A 22,002-nucleotide genomic window follows, 5' to 3' on the forward strand; every position below is an offset into this window, starting at 1 on the left:
AAACTATTATTCTGTCTTCCTTTCAATGCTGGTGTGTTTTCTTTATTTTTGTGTTGTATACTGGTAGATTTTTCATGATTCTATTTTGACAATAATCAAGCAGTTATGGAGTATTGAACATCAGGAGACTAATTTTAAGGATTTAAATCCATTGTTCACAGAAAATGTTAATAATATTTATAAATATGAATCATCAGAATTTGAAGGAGGGAGTGGGCATTTAGCTTAGTGGCTAACAGGTCTGTTTCTCACATTGAAATACCTGGATTTGATTCCTGGCTCCAACTCCTGACTACAGCTTCCTGTCAACACAGATCCTAGAAGGTAGAAGCGATGATTAAAGTAGTTGATTCCTGCCAACTCGACTGGGTTGAGATCCTAACTCTCAGCTCTAGCCCTGGCCTAGCCTCAGCAAATGCGAGTATGTGGATAACGAACCAGTGGATTGGATCGTGTTTGCTCTCTCTTAAATAATGTAATAATGCAAAGGAGACATTGGGGTCTATATCACATTTTATTACCACTATGTTCCAGAGAAGATTGTTTTGTTTTCCCTTGGCAGAAACTTGAGGCAGATAAACGAGAAGCAAAGAACTGAGGATTTAGAAAAAGCAGTGAGTAAATAATAGCTGAATATATCCTGGTATTTGCATTGAAAATAAAGGTGCAAAGTCTGTTTTTATTTGTTTGTTAAAGTACATGCCAACGTTGTGAAATAGCGAGTTAAGCCAACGTTTGCAATGCTGGCAGTTCATTGGAGTACTGATACCAGTCCTGGCTGTTCTGTTTCTAATCTAGCTCCCTGACAATACATCTAGGAAAGCAGTAGATTATGGCCCAAGTAAAGGAACCTCTGTCATCACTTAGAAGGCCAAATGGAGTTTCAAGTTCCTGGCTTTCACTTAGCCCAGCCCTGCCAGTTGGGGTGATCTGGGAAGAGAATCAGCAGATGGATGATCTCTCTTTCGCTCCTTCTACTTCTGTCTGTCTTCCTTTCAAGAAAATAAATGAATATAATGAATTAAATATTATATTAATAATTTTTAATTGACATATTTTTACATAACTATGAGGCATGTTGTGATAATTTAATAATTGTAATCAGTGCATAACAATCAAATCAGGGTTAATTAGAATTTCCCCTTCCTTAAAAATGTATCATTTAGTTGGGTTGGGAAGCTTCAAACTCCTCTTTTTTAATTATTTATAAAATGTATAATAAATTGTTGTGAACTATCATCACTCTATTGTATTCTACAACACCACAGTTTATTTCTCCTATGTAACTGCATTTGGGTACTCATTGTTTAACTTTCCTGTATCTTCTTTCCCACTTCCTTTCTTTACCTCTGATAACCACTATTTCTTCTCTCATTTATCTGGTCCCATTTTGTTTGCTATTTTAGTTAATCTGAAAAAATAATTTTGTTTCTTATATTTCTGCAAATTCAGACTGAATTACACAGGGTTTCAAAAATATTTCTATATGAACTAATTTGAAATCTACCAAAGGAATGTATATTAGTAATATCTAGTGACTTAAACTTAGTATTGGATGGAATTACTCCTCTTTAGGACTGAAGAAGTTTAATATTATGATGCAGTCACATCTTCATCATTTATTGTACGTTATGACATGGCGTAAAATGTGGAATTGGTATTAACTGCCTATATGACAAGTTTATAAATAGGGAAATTGTGTTAAAGATACAAGTAGCATCATTTTTAACTATATACAGGTAATTTGAAACAAACAAACATGGAGAGACCAATAGACAACTTAGATATTGGTTGTTTTAGAATGTGCATATATGTTTTGCAAGTAATAGTTATAATTTGGGTAATAGTTTGGGTTTCTCTATATATTCCATGTGGTGAAGCCTTGCTCTTCAAAGTATTATGTTAATATATAATAGATTAGTGTTAACGATTGATGGATTAAGAGAGAATATTTGACTTAATAATGGTGTCTGGGAGTTAAGCCCAGTGAGAGATCTTCAAGTTATTGGAATTTGCCCTTGCATGGTAGTGCTTATAACCATGTTAGTTGTATAAGCTGAGTTTGTCCCATCATTTTCTCCCTGCTTCCTGGCTCCCAGATTATTTTCAGCTCCAAGTGTCCTGCCATCCAGGGCTCTAATCAGATGCCAGATCAATGGGGCTACTTGATCTTGGACTATAAATTCTAAAACCGTGAGCCAAAATAAACTTTATTCATTTATAAATAACTTATCTCAGGTATTTTTATAGTGACAAAATATAACTAAACAGATGACAAAATAGTGAAGATAAAAATCTAAAAATCAAATTTTTGCAGAGTTATGACTGAATCTAATAAGTAGTTTAGTCAGAAAATATAAATTTTTCAATGTAAATTTTATAGTACACTGGCTTGCCTATAATTATTTGCTAAATACCTGTTTTTAATGACTGTGAAATCAGCAAAAATTTCTAATTAGAAAAAAATTAGGATAAAGAATTTATACCTTACTCTACTAGAGAAGAAATCACATGCATAAATGAGGGGCTTCAAAAAGTTATAATCAAGGAATTATAACAATCTTGTCATGAAACACATAACAAAAATTCAGCAATTCCAATTATCTAAAACTACTTACCAATTATTCTTTTTTTTTTTTTTTTTTTTTTGACAGGCAGAGTGGATAGTGAGAGAGAGAGAGATAGAGAGCAAGGTCTTCCTTTTTGCCATTGGTTCACCCTCCTATGGCCGCTGCGGCTGGCGCATCTCGCTGATCCGAAGCCAGGAGCCAGGTACTTCTCCTGGTCTCCCATGTGGGTGCAGGGCGCAAGCACTTGGGCCATCCTCCACTGCCTTCCCGGGCCATAGCAGAGAGCTGGCCTGGAAGAGGGGCAACCAGGATAGAATCCGGCGCCCCAACTGGGACTAGAACCCAGTGTGCCAGCGCCGCAAGGCGGAGGATTAGCCTGTTAAGCCACGGCGCCGGCCTCCAATTATTCTTTAATGGAAAAATCATCCTCGCTGTGAAGTCTGTTCATCTTTTTTAGTTTTGCTTAAATTTATGCAACTATCCATTCTATGATAAAATAGAATTCTGTGGCTTATCATTATATTTTAGAAATGCATATCCATCCATACATGTAAATTTTAATATCTAAATATGTGATGTTCAGGGGACGATGCTGCAGTGTAGTAGGCGAGGCCTCCACCAGAGGTGCTCTCATCACAAATGGGTGGAGGTTCATGTCCTGACTGCTCCTCTTCCAATCCAGCTCATTGCTAATGGCCTTGGAAAGTAGTGGAAGACGGCCCCAATGTTTGCACCCCTGCGCCCATGTGGAAGACCTGTAAGAAGCTCCTGGCTCCTGGCTTCAGATCAGCCCAGCTCCATTCTTTGCAACCATTTGGGAATTGAACCATCGGATGGAAGACCTCTCTCTCTGTCTCTCCCTCTCTCTGTAATTGTCTCTTAAATAAATAAATAAAATCTTTTAAAAGCATAAATAAAAATAAATATGTAATATTCATGTAGGTATGTGTATGTCTAAAAACTTCGTTTTAAGCTCTGATGAAACAACATGAATTTTGTCCCTTTATCTGCACTAAACAATTTAAAATTGTCAAAATACATGAGAAATAGCTTTCAAACAATGAAGAGCAGAAATAACAGGTTAATGATTCCTGAATCAAAGAAAGCAAACTAGGTTAGATCCTGTGAGCTACAAATAAGCAGATAAAGTCTACAAACGTGGTTTGAGGAAAGGGATACCAAACAAATCTTGATGGTCTTGCTGAATGGGAAAAACAGAGATCAAAGTTTTGGAGAATAAGTAGCAGAGGTACTGGTAAGTGGAAACTGACACAAAGAGATGTACTAAAGAGATGTTTACTCCCTTAGGTCTTGGTGAGTACTGACCTGCTTTAATGTAGAAAGGCATTACCAAAGCCAGTGAAGGAATCTACTGTAAATGAATTAAGCAAATGGTCCCCAGAACTCAAACAAGGTCATGAAAAATTGTATTTCCACATGATCTCCACAAGGATTCTATGCACATCTTGGTTGGTGGCTAAGTAGGCATGGTTGAGAGAAGAAAATAAAGAAGCCAAGACAAGTTAAATTTAATAATATTTGAGTTAAAGAGAAGTTTACAGAACTGTGCACATTCCACATCAAAGATATTTCTGAGTGCTTCCACATCCAATGCAGTGGGTTATACTTAGAATTAGAAAATAGGAAAAAAAACATACAGAGATATGAATGGTAGCATTGGCACTTGCCTTATTTGAGTCTATCTTGCCAACCTTCAGCCAGAGATGGGCTTAGGTTTTGGATGCTGTGATTGGCCAGAACTTGGTTGGTTGTAAGGGAATACTCTTAGAATTATAGGAAGAGCAGAAACATTTTGAGATACAATGCCTGATCATTTCCTAAATATGAAGACTATCAGTAACATAATAATCAAAGTTCACCATAAATTCCAAGCACAATATCTTGAAGAAAACACAAATGTGCATCATAATAAATTACTCAAGATATTAAACTATTGAAAGTAGAAAGATATTAAAATTAAAAGCAACTAGAAATCAAATGTATATAGTATAGAGGAAAAATGTATTATAAAAAGGATGAAGAACAACTAACTTCTTAGGAACAATCACTAATACAGACAAGGTGGCATTGACATGGAGATATGTGTGTGTATGTGTGTGTGTATACACACATATAAATGAGATGAGGTAATCTATCTATCTATATATATACATATATCAGTGGAATGGAATAAAATTATGACAATAAAATTAGCATTTGAGTGTTTTATGTACCATATATTTTATTCACAAATTAGTAACATGAAAAGCAGAAACTTGAACCTAGTTACAGTTACTAAAACCTATGTTCCTAGTTTTTATGTTCTATTTATGCTTTGTGACATTTGCTAAGAAGGAAAACTTAGGTTGTTATAAAAAGTATAGTATGCTATGAAAATATCTTCTATTTATCTTATGCTGTTCTTGCTTGTGAAAATCTATACTAGAATTGCTCACTTTCTTGCTTTGTAAAGTTGAAGGGAAAGGCAGTAATGTGCACTCTTGGCTTTTTAAGAATAATTTTTGTCTCTGGAACATTTCCTCACTGGTAGAACCCTCCCAGTTGGTTCTAGGCTTACAGATGTTTGAGGGAGTATGTTTCCCTGTTCTGCTCCTTATGTGTACTCCTGTGTTCTGCTTAAGCATTGTGTCAGTGGTCCTCAGGCACACTCTCAGCTTTCCTTATTTCAGGTTTCACAGATGGGAAAGATTTCCACTGAAGTGAGTTGGGTTCCACCACACTGTCTACCTTGGCTGCAAAACAGATCTTGATTATATTGTTAAATGCACTGGATCTATGACTATGCTTCACATTTTGAGGAACTACTAGGAAAACTTTAAAAGTGATTACTGTGTTTTACATTCATATTTAGAGTAATTGGGTTCAAGTGTCTTCACATCCTATTCAATACTTGATCTAATTTATCTTTTTGGATATAGTCATCATAATGTGTGAGAGGTAGCATACCATGTTAGTTTTGATTTTCTTTTTCCAAAATACTAATGATTCTGAACAAATTTTAAGGTATTATTAATGATTAATATGCCAATTTTAATTTTTAAAATATTTATTTTAATGGAAGAGTTACAGGACAGAGGAAGGCAGTGAGAGAGAGAGAGAGAGAGAGAGAGAGAGAGAGAGAGAAGAGAGAGAGAGAAAGATCTTCCATGCACTGGTTCGTTCTCCAAATTGACAGAGAGATAGAGAAGAAGAGAGAGAATATCTTCCATCAGTTGATTCATTCTCAAAATTGCTACAATAGCCAGGTCTGCACCAGGTTCAAGCCAGGAGCCAGGAGCATCTTCTGGGTCTCCCACGTAGGTGCAGTGGCCCAAGTACTTGCGCCATGTTCTACTGCTTTCTCAGGTACGTTAGCAGGCAGCTGGATGGGAAGTGGAGCAGCCATCATTTGAACTGGTGCCCAGATGGAGTGCTGTTGCTGCAGGAGGAGGCTTTATCCACTATGCCACAGTGCTGGCCCCTAAGCTTTTCATTTACAAGTTAAAGTTTTCTTTGAGAGGCAGACAGCCAGAAATAAACAGAAAAGGTTCCATCCAGTGATTTACTCCTTGAATCCACAAAGGCTGGACTGGGCTATGTTAACGATGAGATCTAGGAACTCAAGCATGTCTCTCCCACATGAGAGGCAGGAACTCAATTACTTGACTATCACAGCTGACTTCCATGATCTGTATTAGCATAAAGAGAATTTGGGGACAGTTATTGAATCCAGATGATCTGTTGTGGGACACAGGTTTCTTAATGTCTTAATTGATAGGCTAAATGCCCACCCTGATTTTTAAAATTTTAAATTAGCATGTAATCAAAGTATCTACTTACTGGGTTCAGTGAGATAAGTTCAATATATGTATACAATGTGTACTGATCAAATAAGGGCAATTAGCATTTCCTTTATATATATCTTTTTTGGAGGTATGGTTAGTAATATCATCTGCTCAATTTTTAATCAGGTTTCTTAATGCTGAGTTACTCAATTAGTTGATACATAACTTGCACATATTTCCCCCCATTATGTGGCTGCTTCTCCAGTTCAGTTTTTTTGCTGGTATCAAGTATAGCAAAGAAATTTTTAATTTTGATAAAATTCAATAAATTTCTTTTTCACTGTATATATAATTAGTGTTATATCCATGAAGACTGTTCCATCCAAGTTTTAAAAATTTGCTCCTATTTTTTTCTTCTCAGAGTTTTATAGCTTTAGCTATTCTGTTAATATGTTCTAGTTGAATAATTTCTGAATACAGTGTGAGAAAGTGGTCCAACATCATTCTTCGCAGATAGATACAAAAACATATTTGTATGTACATCCCAGCAATATTTGTTGAAGAAAACATTCTTTCTACTTATATTGTTTTGAAACCTTTATTGAAGAACCAACATTGTAAATGGAAGGCTTTATTTCTGGACTCTGAATCCTTTCCATCTATCTATATGTCTACCCTTAGTCCAGTACTCAGTATTGCCTACTGAGGCTTTGATTTTTTTTAAAACATTTTTTTGAAGATTTATTTATTTGAATGTCAGAATTACACAGAGAGAAGGAGAGGCAGAGAAAGAGTGAGGTCTTTCATCCACTGGTTCATTGCCCAATTGGCATCAACTGCCGGAGCAGTGCCAATCAGAAGCCAGGAGCCAGGAGCTTCCTCAGGTCTCCACGTGGGTGCAGGGGCCCAAGGACTTGGGCCATCTTCCACTGCTTTCCGAGGCCATAGCAGAGAGCTGGATCGGAAGTGGAGAAGCCAGGTCTGGAACCAGCGCACATATGGGATGCCGGGGCTTCAGGCCAAGGCATTAACCTGCTGCTCCCACATCAGTAGCCCCTGAGGCTTTGATTTAAGCTTTGAAATTGAGAAGCATAGGTTCTTCAACTAAATCCTTCTTTATCATAATTCTTTTGATTCTCTATGCTCCTTGAATTTCCATATACATTTATGAATCCGCTTGTCTATTTCTGTAAAGAAGCCAGTAGGTTTTGCAGAGGGATTGAAGTGATTCTGTAGATCAGATTTGGAGAGGGGATGTTATCATATTAGCAAAACTCATTTTTGTTATCATTTTGTTAAATGTTGTTACATGGTTTTTTAAGTGTATTATTTTCAGCTTTTTTCATTAAATTTATTTCCAAGTAGTTTATGCCTTGTGATGCCATTGGATATAGAACCGTTTCCTTAATCTTATTTATGCCTTATTCATTGCTATTGTGTAAAATTAAAACTGGTTGTTACATATGGAATTTAAACTCTAAAACTTTACCGAAATTGCTTATTAGTTCTATGTAATAATATTTCCTCTTTGTATTCTATAATATTTTCAATATATAAGATTATGTCATGTACAAATAGAGATAACTTCAATTATTTTTCACATAGATGGATTTTACTTCAGTTTACATCTATATTTATTTTATCCTTCATTAATTCTTCTAGCTAATACCTTTAGTAAGAGGTTTAATGTCCAGATTTACCCATAGAATTTTCATTTATTTTAATGCATTACCTAACTATGCTTTAATGGTTTTTATGTTTTCTTATTGAGACTCACACTACCGTCTCCCTGTAAATCATGTTCTACAGCAATGCTACATTAGCAATCTACTTCCTCTGGAACTTCACTCCCTTGCCTTGAGATTTTCAACACTTACAATGGTTTTATAAGGACTGTTATCATACATAGATAAACTAGAAGAAATCAGTCAATTTTTAGTGGAGAAGAATTACATGCTGTATTGGTTTAAACAAAATGTCATAGTAAATCAAGCAGAAAATGAAACAGGATATTTTCTAGACAGTTTCTTGAGTTTTTCACTACTGATTCCAAATGGATCCACAAATTTATCATCTATTTTGCTCAATACTTTTCCAGGCATTATTTTTACATTTAGCTACTTACTGGACAATTTATATTACAATATTGATACACTGGTATTGTTTTTTTTTTCTTCCTTGACTATCCAGTGGGCTTGAAAAATAATGCCAAATTTTAATCTGTGTTTGAAAATATAAATACAATTTTATATAGATTTCAGTGCTTTTTTCACTTTTATTAGGAAGTGGTCCAGTTGATAAAGGGCAACAGAAAATGAGCTCCCTGAATTTGAAGTGGTTCTATTGCATGCATAGTACACAGAAAACTTTGGTTCTTAGAAGCATGATTTCATTTAGTTTGCAGCATTCTGCTGTGTGGTGGAATGACTGTGAGCAGTGCCTCTTTCTAACACTGTGACTCCCTTCAATATATGCATGCAAACTACATGAGTAAAAAGTGAATTATAAGTTACTGTACATGAAACATTTACCATAATACTTCGAATATAGTGGGCATGTAATGAAGATGACATTCCTTTTCTACACTTTGTCCACCAAAGTGTTTTAGAAGCCCTTGACAAATCAAAACTATAGTTCTTGATTCAGTTTTTTGTACTCTTAAACTCATTATTTCCCTCATATATTATTAGACTTCGCTTTTTCTTTGTCAAAACAAACTTCAGGATTTAGGCTTGTTGCTCAATGCAATCACCATTTTTTTCTTTTTTTAAAATATTCATCTATTTATTTTAATCTATTTGAAAGGCAGAGAGAGAGAGAGAAGGAGAGAGAGAGAGGGAGAAAGAGTGTTTCACTTGCTGGTTCACTCCTAAAATACTTGCAATAACCATGGCTAAACTGTTCTGCAGCCAGCACTCTAGAACTCCACTCAAACCAGCATCTGCTGCCTCGAAGGACACATGAGTAGGAAGTTACATCCGAACTGGAGGAATCAGGAATTGAACCAGTAAGTCTGATATGAGATTGGGTATCCCAAGGGGCAGGCTAACCTGCTGCAGCATAGTGCTTTATCACCCCCTCCCCAGTTATTTCTTAATGGGGAACTCTAACAATATATTGAATGTTGGCATTAGCCATTTTTTTCTTTTATCACTCATATTCTTAATGTAGGATTAAATACTTGGATAAGGTTTTACTGATAATATTGAATACCACCCCTCCCATTATACCAATCTTCTAGTCAAAGAATCAAAAGTTTTGCATTTGTGAAGAGTGATCTGATTATATTACACCTTCAATTTTCCAGAAATCATTATATTTAATAATTTGAAATATATTCTTTCTGTTGAAATTATGAATTTGCTTTAGCAAGATTGTTTGCCATTCCCATGTCACAAAATTAAGATTATAAAATGTATGAAGCTAATCATGTCTTAGTTTTATGATTCTGAAGATATTATATGTCCACCTTGAAATCAAGTCATTTTTACCATATTATCATGTCTAAAATTCTAAATAATATAAAATATTATTTTCATTTCTTAACTTCTGAAATTTTGGTTGGAATGATTTTATAGACTGACAGTATTTGAGGATACTTCTAACAGTTTATGGAGGGGTCAGTGCCAGTATCATTTATGAGTGCTAATTTGAGCCTTGACTGCTCCACTTTAGATCCATCTCCCCAACTTTCCTGGAAATGCAGCAGAAGATGGCTCAAATATTCAGGACCTTGCCAAAATATTGGGGAGACACACATGCAGTCCCAAGCTCCTCGTTTCAACCTGGCCCAGCCATGGCCATTGCGGCCATAGGTGGATTGAACCAAAAGATGGAAGGTCTCTCCCTCTCTCTCTGTGATCCACCTCTCAAATAATTCTTAAGAAAAGTTCATGGGAACTAGAATGAAAATGTAAGTTAATAATGGAACAAAAATTTTTGAAGTCCACGCATATATACAAATTCCATGAAATTTTTAAAATTCACTCATAAATACAACATTTCGTATAAACTTTACTACATATTTTCTGTTTAGTGAAGTATAATTGCTTTTAAATTTGGAAATTTTCACATGTACACAAAAAGAGAAGAGTGCTTGTGTATGAGCTCTAGTGTTCCTTTTCCCAGACCATCGATGGTTATGTACTATGCACTTGCTGCTTAGATTCAATGCTCTTATGGCATTGAATGAACAGCTTTGAATGAATTTTGAAATAATTTATTGTTGTTTTTATTGCTGTCATAAAAAATTTCCTCTTTAAAGTCCCACATATTTGTGCCTATGATCATGTCAGTGTGCTGACAAAGTCTGTTCTTTCCTTTTAGTCATTTCAGAAAGGTTTTTAGAGATAATTCCATTAAATAGTAAGAATAGAATAGAGGTTAAAAAGCAAGCAATAGGGATGGTGCCGCGGCTCACTTGGCTAATCCTCTGCCTGCGGCGCCGCTACCCCGGTTGGGGCGCTGGATTCTGTCCCAGTTGCTCCTCTTCCAGTCCAGCTCTCTGTTGTGGCCTGGGAAGGCAGTGGAGGATGGCCCAAGTGCTTGGGCTCTGCACCCCATGGGAGACCAGGAGGAAGCACCTGGTTCCTGGCTTCAGACTGGCGCAGCACGCCGGCTGTAGTGGTCTTTTGGGGGGGTGAACCAATGGAAGGAAGACCTTTCTCTCTGTCTCTTTCTCTCACTGTCTAACTCTGCCTGTCCAAAAAAAAAAAAAAAGAAAAAAGAAAAAAAAAGCGAGTAATAAACTTGTGGGTACAATTAGTCAATAATGAAATCCTTTAGGCAATACATGTACAACAATTTTTGAGTTCTTATGAGGAGAGTTTTCAGAATCTCACACACGCACACACACATATGCATACACACACACACACGGAAGATAAAATAGATTAAATAATTTAGAGAAAGGATGTCAGCCTTGTGTCTTGAAAGTGTGTTTAGCCTCTGAACAATAGTATTCTGATTAGAACAGGATTTTATTTAAGATTTGAAAATGTATTTTATATTAGTAGCTGTAAATCCACCAGGCATCACTCATGTTCTCTTGGGAAATCCAAGTATTCTTTGTGTTTCTATTCTCCAGAGAAATTTGGTACAGAATGGGGTACAGAGTTAACATATAATCTGAGGTTGTATTTCCTTAAAGATTGTTTGTCTTGTTATTTGATACTGAAATATTGTCTAAAATGTAATTTATATTTGAACAAGACATCCTATTATGATGTGGAACTAATTATCCTCTGAAAATAATCTTGAAAAATAGAAGATACGTGCCTGGGGGCATCATTTTCACCTTTCAGTCAAGAATGTGCAAGAGTGTGCACAGTGACCACAGCAGGTCCACTTACAAGCTCTGGGACTCCTTGCAAGCTGCTTAACCTTTCTGATCTTACATTCCACATTTCTATCTTCTTTTGAATGGGATAAAAGGCAGGAATTTTTTTGTTGTTGTTTTGCAAGATTTATTCGGGGCTGGCGTTGTGGAGTAGTGGCTAAAGCCACCACCTGCAGTGCTGGCATCTCATAAGGGCCCCAGTTAGAGTCTACTCCACTTCTGATCCAGCTCTCTGCTATGGCCTGGGGAAGCAGTAGAAGATGGCCCAAGTCCTTGGGCCCCTGCACCCATGTGGGATACATGGAAGAAGCTCCAGGCTCTGGCTTCAGATGGTTCCAGCTCTTGCCATTGCAGCCATTTGAGGAATGAACCAGAGGATGGAAGACCTCTCTCTCTTTCTGCCTCTGCCTCTGCCTCTCTCTAACTCTGCCTTTCAAATGAATAAATTAATCTTAAGAAAATAAATACTTATTCATTTAAAAGGCAGAGTTACAGGCAAAGAGAGAAAGGCAGAAAGAGGGAGATTTTCCATTCTTTGGCTTATTCTCTTGATGGCTGTAAATGCCAGGAATGGGGCAGGCCAAAGCCAGAAACCAGGAGTCTAGTCCAGGTCTCTGTGTGAGTGGCAGGTACAAAAATCTGGGCGACCCTCTGCTGTTTTTCCCAGGCCATTCATAGGGAGCTGGATCAGGATTGGAGTAGCCAGGACACGGACTGGCACAGATATGGAATGAATGTGCTATAGGCCCCAACATTCCACATTTCTAATATGGAGATAACAATAGAAACCAACTGTAAATATTATTGTTTTGAAGAATATCTAATTAGCATTAACAAAGTTGCAAGCACTTTCATGCAATAAGTGCTATGGCAGTATTTACTCTTGTATCATTGACTCTGCATATAGCAGAGCATCCACGGAGAAGTGCATTGCAAATAATATTTTTGAATATGAAACATAACTGCTCTAATATCATATTCTTTAGAATGAATTAATATTAAGAAATTAAAAAGCATACAAAAAGTATGAAATTGCTATTTACCTCAACTATCCACTTAATATTTGACTGTGTGTCATTGAATCCTTACTGAGTGTCTTTATCTTCTGTGATCGAAAGTTATAATTGATATAATTACTATATATAAATTTTAATAAATGAATACCAACTCTACAAGTCTGTATTTCTTGGATACAGTATATCTATTGTACTTCTAAATAGCATTAATGCAATCAAATTTCTTTGATTCACTTTATATGTACTTCTTGCCACCTCATGATTTCTAGAAAATATTTTAATTTACACAGCTTTGATACTAGATTTTACAATAAAATTTTAGTTTCCTCAGTTTCTGCCTTGTGCAATGAGATTGAATAATGTCTTTTAAGAAGTCATTTTAAGCTTCAAATAATGATATGAAATTCCAAGAGCAATGAAGGATTAAATGATTTCCTAATATTAAAAAATTAGATATTTCATGCCATGTTGGTACTTTTGCTAAATAAACATCAAGTTCAGATGATTTTTAGTAATCCTTAAAAAAACAAGCTACTGAGATTAAAAATATAGAAAAATAAAATAATTAGACTTTAATCAGATGTGGGGTCATGAATAACAATCATTTTGATAGATTTTAAATATAGCTATTTTTCACTCTTAATTCCGATCCTGTTTAAATGTGATAAACCTGTTGTAGTTTAAAATAATTTGTCTAGGGTGGGCACTGTGGTACAATGAGCTAAACTGTTGCTTAGTATGCTCACAAACCATGTCAGATTGTCTGGTTCTAGTTCCAGTTACTTCACATTTTCTATCTTGCTTCACACCTGGTAAGCAGCAGATGTTGACTCTAGTACTTGGGTTCTAGCCACCCATGTGAAAAATCCAGATGGATTTCCTGTCTTTTCATCATTTGGGCTTTGTTAACCCTGGCTGTTTGGGGCAACTGGGCAGTGAACCACTGGGCAGAAGATCTCTCTGGGTCGATCTTTGTCACTCAGATTTTCTAATAAATAAATGAATATTTGAAAAATAAAGTATTTTTAGTAGCTTAGATTTAAAGATTTATATCAAAGCAAATTGAATAAAATATTATTTTTCCTGAAAATCATGTCTGATTTGTTTAGTGCAGGTCAGTCCTTGATAATATCAGTTAAGGTACTTGAAATACACCTTAGAAGAAACTTAAAAACACTACTAGTTGAACAGTACCCTATACCTTGTGTGGTTGTGTGAGTGCAGCCTGTTGAAATCCTTGCTTAGTATATACTAAGTTGATCTTCAGTATATGAAGGTAATTGAAAATGAAACTCGATGAAGGGTGGGGTGGGAGATGGAGAGGGAGAGGGGAGGGCCACGGGAGGGAGGGAGGTTGGGGGGGGGGGGAAGCCACAACAATACAAAAGTTGCACTTTGTAAATTCACATTTATGAAATAAAAAATAAAAAAAGAAAAAAGAAAAAAAGAAATGTTTCAGGAATGTACTGTCATTTCTTCTAAATTATTACGAAGATTTATTTATTTAAAAGGCAAGATGACAGAAACGGAGAAGTTGAGAATGATCTTTCAGTAGCCAGGTCATTAGACCAGTGGCCACAGCAGACAGGACTGAGCCAAGCCTAACCCAGATCTGCATCCTGATCTCATGGGTGTCAGGGTCCCAAGTTCTTGGGCTATCTTCTAGTGTTTTCCTAGGAACATTAGTGGGTAGCTGGATTGGAAGCAACCAGGACTCAGACTGGCACCTTGATGTTATTACTGGTATAACAGCAGCCAAGAAAAGCAACCTCAATTCTTGTCTCACGTGAAAGAATTTCCAGAAAAACAGGGTAGTGAGCAAAGCAAGACTTATTTAAGTCAGAAATCTCCTGCCACAGCAGCCAGGAGAAAGGCTCCAAGTGAGGCAGACCTGAGAAATCATGGGAAATGGAGTCTTTTAAGCACAAGTTTGGGGAAACACTCCCTCCCCCAACACACACACACCAGAATAGCAGCTAACAATCAATCAAAAGTCCATATTTCTAAACCTGTCTATCCTGTCTACCTTGTTCATGATAAAGCAAAACACCATCAGGAAGATGTGATTGGTAACTTCTTTACAACCTCATGATAAACTGAAACTCAGAAGGATAGAATCACTGCTTTCTTGCTATTTTTGTGACAAAGCTGGAAACTCAGGAGTGGGATTTAATACTTTTATCTTGCTAATGTTAGCTTTTCAGGAGAAGCATGCAATTAGCAGCTTCTTAAAGGGATTTTCCCTTTCCTCATTCCTACCAGGATAATTTAACTGCCTACTAATCTATCTGCCTCCTCACAATATGGGATTATGGCTTTGCAAGGGGCAGCTTAATCTACTGTTCCATAATGCTGGATCCCAAAATTTATCATTTTTTTAAAGAATTAGTTGATTTTAAATTTAATTCTTTACTTCATTTTTATTTGAAAGACAAAGAGGTAGACAGAAATTGACACAATGAGAGATCTTTTATCCACACTCGTTCACCCTCCAGATGCCTGCAGATACTGGGACTGAGCCAGGCACAAGCCAGAAATCTGAAACTCCATCTAGGTCATGGATCCAATTTAGCCAAGGCTTGTGCCTCTCTGGAAGTGCATTAGAAGCTGGAATTAGAATCAAAACGGGTACTCAAACCCACCAACTCAAAAATGGGATGCAGCCATCCCAAGGGCCACCTTAACTGCCACACCAAATGCCTGTCCATTCTCACAAATTTGCCAATAATTTAGGAATACCACATCCACCACTCTGTAATTAATATATTAACGTTTTAAATTAGATTTAAACAAGTAAACTACAAGTGAATCCTTGTGAAGATCCTTACAGACCTTGGCTTGGACATGGAATATCAACTAAATTTGAGTCACTTAGAATTTTCCCCTCTTTGGTCTGTTTACCTTTACCTCCCAAACAGTGGTTGACTACCTTAGTCTTCGTTTCTCTACATAACAATAATAATAGTAATATTTTTATATCTTCTATGTTTAAAACTTCAGGGTTATTTTGAGATATTCCTTTTTCTTCTGCCAAGACCACCTAGGTGTATTGTTTTTTCTCCACCTTAGTTCTCCATTCACCTTATTGGTTTAGCATCACTAGTGCCTCTGTATTAATGCATCACATTTGTAGACACCAATATTTTTATTAAAATTTTGTTGTGTTGAGGCAACTATTTTTGAAAAACCAGTTGCATGAACCTATGGATTAGTAACCCATCTGTGGATCCGATGTCCAAAACAATGTCAGCATCAGAGGAAAGGTTGATGCTTTCTTTCTCAGCACAGCTCTCTAATAAACTTATCACTTTATTCCCTCAATGTAATATACTTTACATTCCTTTCATTTTGTCATTTTGTTAGCAATGCTAATATAATGAATACTCAATCAGTGTAAACACTAGATTACAAGAAAAAAGAAACATTATTGTCTTAACACTTTCCTTTCAAAGCAATTCTGTGACTGCATTCTTTCTGTGTCTTAGATTACATTGTGAATGACTGTCTTTTCATGTCACTTAGATAATAAATAGTTTTTCTGCTCTAGGAAATTATGAATATTTAAGACATTCTAAGTAAAAGCATCTACTGGTAGTTTTCCATTTCAAATATCCTATCTGACCAAAGATTTTTGTCTTTAATGTTTTCATGCTTCAGAGACAGAGCAGTCTCTGCATGTATAAAAGATCTCCAAGAGATCTTACAGAGATTTATAAAATCTCCAAGTAATTGCCTGGTATGTATTGAACAGGTTCTGGCTCCCAAACTCATATAGATTTTTAAACCCCAAACAATTATGTAAAGAATTAATGGAGTTCATGTTAATGGCGGAGTATTAAGAGTTGAGGCTTAATCCATTTATAGTGCCTGATATGTGGGCCTCATGAGAGCTCTTTAGGTCACTGGAGGCATACACTGGGAAGGGAGTTCTTGCAATAGACTTGGTTATATAACCCAAGTTCAGCCCAGCTGTTTTCTCTCTCTGCTTTGTGGCTCGTGAGATCATCCCTCTATATGGATTCCACCACTCACTGCCTCATCCTTGTCCATATTAATAGAAACCCGTACACTTTGACTGTAACCTCCAAAACTATGAACCAAAATAAGCCTCCTTTTTAATAAGTAGCTTTCCTTGGTAATGTTAGATGTAGTAATGAAATATTAACATGCTATTTCATAGTGTTTATTTGGTTTGTATTGTATGTGAAATACACTGTACTCCCACAAAGGTAGAAAAAAAAAGTAATATGCATAGTATACTAGTAACCCTAAAGAAAATAACTATGTCCTCTTGAACTTTCTTTTCATCAATTCTCTTGAAGTAGACACAGGGTCAATTCTGTTGAGATTAGAATATTATATCGTGGAATATTCTGCATTAATAGAAGGCCTCTCATTTCAGAGTGAATGGATTTTTTTTATTTATTTTTTATTTTTTTATTTTTTGACAGGCAGAGTGGACAGTGAGAGAGAGAGACAGACAGAGAGAAAGGTCTTCCTTTGCCATTGGTTCACCCTCCAATGGCCACCGTGGTAGGCGCGCTACGGCCGGTGCACCGCACTGATCCGATGGCATGAGCTAGGTGCTTCTCCTGGTCTGCTGGGGTTCAGGGCCCAAGCACTTGGGCCATCCTCCACTGCACTCCCTGGCCATAACAGAGAGCTGGTCTGGAAGAGGGGCAACCGGGACAGAACCCGGCGCCCCAACTGGGACTAGAACCCGGTGTGCTAGCGCCGCAAGGCGGAGGATCAGCCCAGTGAGCCGCGGCGCCGGCCGTGAATGGATATTTAACACTTGTCTTTCCAGCCTTTTTAAATGTTTACACTGAAAGATTTCACATTTTAACTTTATCCTATATTAGTAATAAAATAGTACACTTCAATTTTGATATTCTATTGATCCTGCCAAGTAATTTATACACATAATGCTAACACTTGTAATTACCTTATAAAGTATTTATACTTTCAATTTTACATGTGAAAAATACTGAAGCTCAGACAGTAATATGTCAAGCTTTATCCAAAGATTTAGTGCAGCTGAGTTTGAAACCCATGCCAGCTTAATTAAAAAAGGAAAAAAAAAAAAAAAAAAAACCTTTGGTCAAATCAGTTGAAATCTTCTGGAGTCCTCTTTTCTTTACTAAAATTATTGCCTATTAAAAATCATTCTGTCATACTTAACCCCAACTATTTCACTTAGTATACTTTTATGCAACATTATTGAGTGTTTAATCTATGATAGGGATTTAGTAATATAGAGTAATACCAAAATTAACAAGAACCCTCTCTTTTCTTAAGCAGCGGATATTTTTAGTGCACTTTAATATCAGGAAGCTAGAAAGTGCAGAAGATTATATACTGTTAGATGATTTTAAAAATAAATACTCATTGCATGCATCTTACTTGCTGTAAAGAGACATCTAATAAGCAGGAAGAAGAGCTAAGTTAGAAAACACCATTAGCTCAACAAACTAACTAGAAGACAAAAATTTTTAAAAACATACACAAATATAACCTGTAACCAAGTTACTTGTAATTGTCTAAACAGGAAAGTCACTCTCTCTCATTAGGATCAATGCATGAATATAGAACTCAGACATAGAAACGTATTTGAAGGAAATGAAAATCTCATAAAAAAATAATTGTGGAATAGCAAGCAAGACACTGGCAGCTGGCATCTCAGTATCTGAGTTTGATTCTTGGCTCTGGCTTCTGAATCCAGCCTCTTGGTAATGCAGATCCAAGGAGCAGCAATGATGACTCAAGCAGTTGGATCCCTTCCACCCACAAAAGAGAATGAAACGTGTTCCCAGCTCCTAGTTCTGGATATGACCCCATCTCAGACGGTGTGAATATTTGGGGAAGGAACAGTAAATGGATGTCTCTCTCTCTCTCTCAACTCGCCCAATAAAAAAGTAAAAATTTTACAAAATTAATTAGATGTAAAATGAAAAGATAGAATGAGTTGAAAATGTTTAGATGGCTTCATTTAAAAATTATTTAGTATTCAAAGTGATTTTTCTGGAAATAGCCTGATTTTATATAGAATGTGCTACAGACACATCATTTAAATGGAAGATGTTAGTATAAACAATAATACCTCTGAGACTTTTAACTTAAGTCCTCCCACTTACTGCTAAGCACCTCGGAAATGTCCCATTTTTTTTTTTTTTGAAGGCTTTTAACCAGTATACACAAAATTCCATTTTTTCAGTACCAAAATTCTTCCCTTCACGTTTCACTGGCAAAAGTATGACAAAGAGGGGCTGGTGCCGTGGCTCACTTGGTTAATCCTCTGCCTGCGGCGCCAGCATGCCACATGGGCTACGGGTTCTAGTCCCGGTTGCTCCTCTTCCAGTCCAGCTCTCTGCTGTGGCCAGGGAGGGCAGTGAAGGATCGCCCAGGTGCTTGGACCCTGCACCCACATGGGAGACCAGGAGGAAGCACCTGGCTCCTGGCTTTGGATCGGCGCAGTGCCGGCCATGGCTGCCATTTAGGGAGTGAACCAACAGAAGGAAGACCTTTCTCTCTGCCTCTCTCTCTCTCACACTGTCTATAGCTCTACCTGTCAAATAAATTAAAAAAAAAATGACAAAGAAATGTGAAACTACCTTCTCAGCAACACTACTCTGCAGTTTCATTTATCCTTCTTCCTGTCCAGTATCAACATAACTATAACACTGTTCGTCTATGATGAGCAACCCTGGGGCCATGCTCCACAATATTTCCCCCATTGTTAGTATTAGCAAATTGTTTCACTCAACCTTATGACTAGTTAAAATATGAATTATTCATCACTGAATAAATCACTTTTAAAATAAAAAGTTAAATTTCAGAGTAGTTTGATTTCTTTTTTCCTTATTAAACTTTTATTTAATGAATATACATTTCCAAAGTACAGCTTATGGGTTACAATGGCTTCCCTCCTCCCATAACTTCCCTCCCGCCCGCAACCCTCCCCTTTCCCGCTCCCTCTCCCCTTCCATTCACATAAAGATTCATTTTCAGTTCTCTTTATATACAGAAGATCAGTTTAGTATATATTAGATAATGATTTCAAGAGTTTGTCCCTACATAACAACACAAAGTGAAAAAAATACTGTTGGAGTACTAGTTATAGCATTAAATAACAGTGTACAGCACATTAAAGACAGAGATCCTACATAATATTTTTTTAAAAAAATTAATTAATTTTCTATGCCATTTCCAATTTAACACCAGGGGTTTTTTTTCATTTCCAATTATCTTTATATACAGAAGATCGATTCAGTATATAATTAGTAAAGATCTCATCAGTTTGTACCCACGCAGAAACACAAAGTGTAAAAATACTGTTTCAGTACTAGTTATAGCGTCACTTCACATTAGACAACACATTAAGGACAGATCCCACATGGGATGTAAGTACACAGTGACTCCTGTTGCTGACTTAACAATTTGACACTCCTGTTCATGGCATCAGTAATCTCCCTAGGCTCTAGTCATGAGTTGCCAGGGCTATGGAAGCCTTTAGAGTTCACTGACTTTGGTCTTATTCCGATAGGGTCATAGTCAAAGTGGAAGTTCTCTCCTCCCTTCGGAGAAAGGTACCTCCTTCTTTGATGGCCCCATTCTTTCCATTGGGATCTCACTCACAGAGATCTTTCATTCAGGTCTTCTTCTTTTTTTTTTTTTTTTCTTTTCCATGGTATCTTGGCTTTCCATGCCTACAATACTCTCATGGGCTCTTCAGCCAGATCCGAATGCCTTAAGGGCTGATTCTGAGGTCAGAGTGCTGTTTAGGACATCTGCCATTCTATGAGTCTGCTGTGTATCCCGCTTCCCATGTTGGATGGTTCTCTCCCTTTTTTTATTCTATCAGTTAGTATTAGCAGACACTTGTCTTGTTTGTGTGATCCCTTTGACTCTTAGACCTATCAGAGCCATCAATTGTGAACTGAAATTGATCACTTGGACTAGTGAGATGGTATTGGTACATGCAACCTTGATGGGATTTAATTGGAATCCCCTGGTACATTTCTAACTCCACCATTTGGGGCAAATCAAAACCACAATGAGGTTTCACCTCACCCCGGTGAGAATGGTTCACATTCAGAAATCTACCAACAATAGATGCTGGAGAGGATGTGGGGAAAAAGGGACACTAACCCACTGTTGGTGGGAATGCAAACTGGTTAAGCCACTATGGAAGTCAGTCTGGAGATTCCTCAGAAACCTGAACATAACCCTACCATACAACCCAGCCATCCCACTCCTTGGAATTTACGCAAAGGAAATTAATTTGGCAAACAAAAAAGCCACCTGCACATTAATGTTTATTGCAGCTCAATTCACAATAGCTAAGACCTGGAACCAACCCAAATGCCCATCAACAGTAGACTGGATAAAGAAATTATGGGACATGTACTCCATAGAATACTATACAGCAGTAAGAAACAATCAAACCCGGTCATTTGCAACAAGATGGAGGAATCTGGAAAACATCATTCTGAGTGAATTAAGCCAGTCCCAAAGAGACAAATATCATTTGTTTTCCCTGATCGGTGACAACTGAGCACCAAAGGGGAAGCCTGTAGAAGTGAAATGGACACTATAAGAAACAATGACCTGATCAGCTCTTGTCCTGACTCTAGATGTACAATGTAATACTTTATCCTTTTTAGTATTTGTTGTTGTTATTGTTGTTGTTGTTCTAGTACTAGTGGTTGAACTCTGTAATTAACACACAATTATTCTTAGGTGTTTAAATTTTAACTGAAAAGTGATCCCTGTTAAATATTAAAGTGGAAAAAAAGAGGGAGGAGATGTACAATTTGGGACATGCTCAATCGGACTTGCTCCAAAGAGTAGTTTTATTTCTAAAAATGTTTTATATATATTATGAGTTTCTGTAGCATATACTCACTTGCCCTTCAATTAACATCCTACATTATTAAGACATTTGTCATAATGAATGAACTAAAATTAATACATTATTATTCACTAATTTTTATAATTTGTTCCAATTTACTTATTTTTACCTAATGTCCTTTTTCTTTTCTAAGATCCAATCCTATATACTAATTACAATTAGTTGTCATGTCTTCCTGGGTTGATTTTGTCACTAATAGTCCCCAGAATTTTGTTTATAACATTGACAGTTCTTAACTGTATATTTCAAGTATTTTATTCAATGTGTCTCAGCTGGAACTTGGCTAATATTTTTCTCATGATTAAATTGGAGTCATGAGATTTTTGACAATCATCTCAGAAATACTGTATCACTACCACCACGAATTATAAAGTATATGAAC

General features: G+C 36.6%; 1 pseudogene; it reads left to right on the plus strand.

Moving 5' to 3' along the window:
* Window positions 1-333: 333 nt before the first annotated feature.
* LOC133771010 (son of sevenless homolog 1-like) overlaps window positions 334-22,002 on the plus strand; it is a 160,906-nt pseudogene continuing 139,237 nt past the window's right edge.

The sequence above is a fragment of the Lepus europaeus genome, chromosome 12 (genome assembly GCF_033115175.1).
Source record: "Lepus europaeus isolate LE1 chromosome 12, mLepTim1.pri, whole genome shotgun sequence".
Lineage (NCBI taxonomy): Eukaryota > Metazoa > Chordata > Mammalia > Lagomorpha > Leporidae > Lepus > Lepus europaeus.